General features: G+C 38.4%; 1 non-coding gene across 1 annotated transcript; it reads left to right on the top strand.

Annotated features, from left to right (window-relative positions):
- Positions 1 to 5,497: 5,497 nt before the first annotated feature.
- On the top strand, positions 5,498 to 5,604 carry LOC148544571 (small nucleolar RNA R71). The gene has a single exon (XR_015900817.1). It is a non-coding gene; the product is annotated as a small nucleolar RNA R71 (small nucleolar RNA).
- The last annotated feature ends 541 nt before the right edge of the window (positions 5,605 to 6,145 follow it).

The following is a 6,145-nucleotide window of genomic DNA, read 5'->3' as shown; positions in this document are numbered from 1 at the left end:
GACGCCAGAATTGGGCAGAGAGCTGGCGTTGAACGCCAGTTTACATCGTCTATCTTTGAGCAAAGTATGGACTATTATATATTGCTGGAAATCCCTGGATGTCTAATTTCCAACGCAATTGGAAGCACGCCATTTGGAGTTCTGTAGCTCCAGAAAATCCATTTTGGGTGCAGGGAGGTCAGAATCCAACAGCATCAGCAGTCCTTTTTCAGCCCGAATCAGATTTTTGCTCAGCTCCCTCAATTTCAGCCAGAAAATACCTGAAATTACAGAAAAATACACAACTCATAGTAAAGTCCAGAAATGTGGATTTTGCCTAGAAACTAATGAAAATAAACTAAAAACCAACTAAAACATACTAAAATCTATATGAAATTAACCCCAAAAAGCGTATAAAATATCCGCTCATCAGTGCTGCCGAAATTTTATAAAAATCTGAGGTTTCATTTGAAAAGTTATTTTAGAAGCTTTGAATTTGGAAAATTATATTACTTGAGCTTTATTTAGTTTAGAAAAGAATTAAAATATTTTGAATTCAATTTACCAAGGAAAGGAATTATGTTTCGAACTTGAATTATTTAATAAAGAAATTATGTTTTGAATTTGATTCAATATAGAAAGAGTTATGTCTTGGGCTTGAAATAAAGGATTACCTTTTTGGAAATTTGGTGAAATAATAATATTTGAATTTGAATAGTAAGAGAGATGATTTTTGAATCTTTGTGGAGTTAGTAAACTTGAGAAAGTTTTATTTGATTATTTCTAAAGAGATGTTATGTTTTGAAAAGTGTTTAATGAATTTAAAATAAATGATTTTCTTGAGTCTTTCGATAGAGAACCAAACTGAAAAATAGTTTTAAAGTTGGCTTGAGTCAAGATTACTAAAGTAGAGATTATGACTGACTTGATGGTTAAGATTTTTTTATGGATAAATACCTGAGAAAGTTAAGAAAGGTTTAAAGAAAAATGTTAAGAACTCAAAGGTAAAGAGAGAATGACGAATTAATATCTGGATTGTTGCGTTTTAGAAAGGATAATGAAAAGTGATAAAAGGCGGAAAAATCCCACAAACTGTTAGTTGTTGAACTACGGGGAAAAGCCCACAAAATGATAATTGGTTAAAATCACGAAGTACCCATGAACTGAAGGAACATTGATCTCAGGGAAACCTATAGATTGTTATTTGTTTTATATGCGGGAAAAACCCACAAACTGATAATCATTGATTACGGGAATAACCCACTAACAGTTATATGTTGATCTCGGGTATATCCCACGAACTGAAGATCGTTGTTTGCTGTGTATTGGTCTCGGGTATAACCCACGAACTGAGGATCATTATTTTGTTTGTGAATTGATCTCGGGAACGCCCACGAACTGAGGATCAATGTTTCCCCTTGTGCGTATATTATGGGGTCGAGCTTTGCGCCGACTGTTGGTAGTCACGAAGGAGTGGTATTATTACCACCGACACATATGCACTAAGGACACAAAGGAAAGCCATATCTGGGACTTGTTCCTAGGTAATGTCGGGCTGCAGGGTGTAAACCGACACGTGATCTCATGGCCTGCTTAGGACAGACCTGCATCATAGTGGTTGTGCATTTGCATTTGGTTGTGTTTGCTTGTATTACTTCTCTGTGATTGTGTTGTTTGTTTTATTGTGATTTGTTTGTGTGTTGAATTGAGTTTTCTTACTTGTGCTAGTAGTCTGTAAAGGTATAGAGATGATTAATAACTGTTTGTTGTGACTGAGAATCAATTATGTGGCTGAAAGATATTTAATGAGACAAATTTTGTGATTGAGATCTGTTTTGGGTTTAGGAATTCAAAGAAATAATTATTGATCTAAAGTAAGATTAAAAAGTATTTCAAAGGGTTTGACAAAGATGATTTATTAAGCAAAGTTAATTATTTGCATGTTAATCATTACTTTTACGGCATTCTCATTCCCTACTGAGAACGTGTGGTTTGTTCTCACCCCAAAATCTTCCACCCTTTCAGTGACACAGGTTCGAAGACTCAGTTTGAAGTTGCGGGCGATTGTTATACTATATTTATAAGTTAAGTTGTTTTCATGGAGTTCCCTCGCTTTTGTAGCTTTAGTTTTTATTTTATGCAGAGGGATAGGAGTTGTACTTGAGTTTTACTTAAATTCTTTTGTATAATATTTATTATTAATAATAATTATGTGATTATTATTACTTGGTGATATTTGCTATATGATTTTGATTAATAAAAACAAATTTTTTCTGGAATTTTCTATAAAACTGAATCGCGATATCGAACTAAAGGCTCAATAGTAAATAGTTAATAAAGGAAAACAAGTTAGTAATGCCTTACTTTCGGTACGATCATGACGTACTGGATGTTGGGTCGTTACATCCTCTCACAATCGGAGCTTTAGTCAGGGCAATCTTCAGCTTATCAAACGCTTGCATGCAATCCTCACTGAACTCGAACTCAATATCTTTCTGCAGCAGTCTGGATAAAGGTAATGCTATCTTACTAAAGTCCTTAATGAATCTCCTGTAAAAACCTGCATGGCCAAGGAACGAACGGACTTTCCTCATGGAGGAAGGGTAATGTAAACTAGAAATGACATCTACCTTTGCTGGATCTACTGAAATACCAGTTTTAGAGACAACATGTCCTAGAACAATCCCTTGTTTTACCATGAAGTGACATTTTTCAAAATTCAATACAAGGTTTGAACTAACACATCTGTCTAATACTCTAGCTAAACTATCCAAGCAAAGGCTGAATGAATCACCATAAATGCTAAAATCATCCATAAATACTTCCATACAGTTCTCAATAAGATCTGAAAAAATACTCATCATGCATCTTTGGAAAGTAGCCGGTGCATTACATAAGCCAAAAGGCATCCTTTTATATGCATACGTTCCAAAGGGACATGTAAAAGTGGTCTTCTTCTGACCTTCAGGACCTATATGAATTTGAAAGTAGCCTGTATAACCATCTAAAAAGCGATAATGGGATTTACCTGACAGGCGATCGAGCATCTGATCAATAAATGGCAAGGGGTAATGATCCTTGCGAGTAGCTTGGTTGAGACGCCTATAGTCAATGCAAACTCTCCATAAATTCTGCACTCTAGTTGTCAGGAGCTCTCCATGCTCATTTTTTACTGTTGTGACTCCAGACTTCTTGGGCACCACTTGTACTGGACTGACCCATTCACTGTCTGAGATGGGGTAAATGGTATCTGCTTCAAGTAGCCTTGTCACTTCTTTCTTGACAACTTCTAAGATGGTGGGATTCAATCTTCTTTGGGGTTGACAGACAGGTTTTGATTCCTCTTTTAAATATATTCTGTGCTCACAAACTTGAGGACTGATGCCTACTATATCCGCCAAGCTCCATCCAATTGCTCTCTTATGTTTTCTCAGCATACTGAGCAGTTGCTCCTCCTGTTGAGAAGTGATTTCCCTTGCAATGATAACTGGAAACTTCTGATTATCCTCAAGGTAAGCATACTTGAGGTGTGGAGGAAGGTGCTTCAATTCTAATTTATGCTCTTGGCTAGGCTCTGGATCATCCAGGACTAGTGATAATGGTAAAGTGTCTTTATTATGTTCAGAGGGTGTCCCCACACTTGGACCTTGCTCCATGTGCTTCTCTTCTAATTCTTCTTGGTGAAGTTCAGCTACAATTTCATCAATGATGTCGCACTGGAAGATAGAATGATCTTCCGGAGGGTGCTTCATAGCTTCATTTAAACTGAAACTCACTGTTCTGCCATCTATCTCAAAGGAGTAAGTTCCTGAGAATGCATCCAGCTTGAATTTTGAAGTTTTCAGGAATGGTCTTGCAAGCAGGATTGATGATGATCTTCCTGAGTCATCAGGGGACATTTCCAGGATATAGAAGTCAATGGGAAATGTGAGCCCCTTAATGCTCACTAATACATCTTCAGCAATTCCAACTACTGTAATATTGCTTTTATCTGCTAACACAAAATGAGCTACTGATCTTTTTAAGGGAGGGAGCCTTAAAGTATCATATATAGACAATGGAATTATACTAACACACGCTCCTAAGTCACACATGCAATCAGAAAATATTACACCTCCAATGGTACAGTTTACCATACATGGACCTGGATCACTACATTTTTCAGGTATACCTCCCATTAAAGTAGATATAGAACTACCTAAAGGAATAGTTTCTAACTCATTAATTTTATCTTTGTGTATGCATAAATCCTTCAGAAACTTTGCATATTTAGGTACTTGCTGAATAACATCAAAAAGGGGAACAGTTACCTCAACCTTTTTGAAAATTTCTACCATTTTGGGATCAAGTTCCATCTGCTTTCTGGACTTCCTTGCAAGATGTGGGAATAGGATAGGGATGGCGCCACTTGTAGCCTCTACATTCTTTGGTGCTCTATTCCTTGGCTGAGCTGTTTCTTCTTCAACCTTGTCTTGTACTTCATCTTCCTCTTCAACATCTTCCACTTCCACTGAGTCTTCAATTTGGGTGTGTTCTATTGGGCTTGGCTCCTCCTGATTCTTCTCTGGTAGTGTGGTTCTGGACCTTAAAGTGATGGTATTGATGCCACCCTTGGGATTAGGTAAGGGTTGAGAAGGAATTCCACTGGAGCTTAAAGGTTGGTTAGTGGAAGTAGGTAATGAATCTATCCGGGCGGCGAGAGCTTGTAAAGTGGCATTCAGACCATTTAGAGTAGAGTTCGGTGTAGTCTGCATGTCTTGTTGTCCTTGTGCAAGAGAACGAAGCATCTCGTCATTTGATGAGGAAGTGGGATAAGTGATCTGAGGTACTTGTTGTTGGTTTAGCTGGGGTCCTTGTGATTGCCTTAAGTGAGGAGCTCTGTAAGGTTGGTTCTGATTCTGCTGTCTGTTATTGTTATTCCACCTCTGGTTTCTTTTGTTGTCTCTGCCTCCTCTGTTATATTTGTCCCTCCAGCCATGGTTGGAATTATCCATCCAACCTTGGTTGGAGTTGTCTTGCCATCCTTGGTTATAGTTCCCACCTTGGTTGTAGTTGCCACCTTGTTGATTGTATCCTTGATTCGAGCGGTCATAGAAGTTATAAGTTGCTGCCACCGTATTGTCTTCTTGTTGGAGTTGCGGGCATTCATCAGTATAATGACTATAATCAGCACATATTCCGCATACTCTTTGGGGAACTAACTGTTGGCTTTGTTGTGGTGGGGAAGGCTGAGCTTGTTGTTGTTGATTCAACTGTAATTGCTTCAGTAAGTTGGTCATTTCACATATACTCTGTGTAAGAGCAGTAGTCTCAGTACTAGAAGAAATTTCTGCAATAGCTTTTGAGTGGCTATTCTGTACCTGTGATTCCTGGTGGACTCAGCTAAGTCGCTAATTAGTTGCCATGCTTCATCTGCAGTCTTATACTTTTTCAGAGAACCATTACTAGCACCATCTAGTGTAGTTTTATCCCGAGGCTTCATGCCTTGAGTGAAATAGCTGATCAATACTAGCCTGTCAATCATGTGATGGGGGCATGCATCCAGAAGGTTCTTAAAATGCTCCCAGTACTCATAGAGAATTTCTGATTCACCTGAACAATGCATGAGATCTCTTTCCTTAGTCTGTCTATAACTTCAGCTGGAAAGTATTTTTCCAGAAATTCTCTTCTGAGCGTATCCCAGTTAGTAACAGTTGCTTCAGGTTGGGAGTAGTACCACTCCCTCGCCTTTCCCTCAAGAGAAAATGGGAAGGCAGTTAATAGAATAGAAGTTTAATTTGCACCCTGACGCCTAACAGTAGAACAGGATGTCTGAAAAATCCCTAAGGTGCTTGATAGGTTCCTGAGTAGGTAAGCCATGAAATTTGGGCATTAAGTTGATTAGTGTAGTCTTCAGCTCAAAATCTGCAGCCAGAGTTGGATGATACACTTGATACGGCTGCATTGTAAAATCTGGGGCTCCAGCTTCCTGGAGAGTAATCCTCCTAGGTGCTGCCATTCTATCTGCACGTGAATTAACTGAATCAGCAGTAAAGGAGCTTGTTTCGCTCTCAGATGGCAGTTCAGATTTGCCCTCAGATGAGACTGGTGAATCGATAACAATCACGTGGTGCGTGGCAGAAGTTAGGCCAATTAAGAGATTATAATATAATAGAACAACGTTGCG

This window comes from Arachis ipaensis, chromosome B9 (genome assembly GCF_059453495.1).
Source record: "Arachis ipaensis isolate K30076 ecotype BB chromosome B9, ASM5945349v1, whole genome shotgun sequence".
In the NCBI taxonomy this organism is placed as follows: Eukaryota; Viridiplantae; Streptophyta; class Magnoliopsida; order Fabales; family Fabaceae; genus Arachis; species Arachis ipaensis.
Note: the sequence above shows the minus strand (reverse complement) of the source record. Positions and strands in the feature narration are given on the sequence as shown.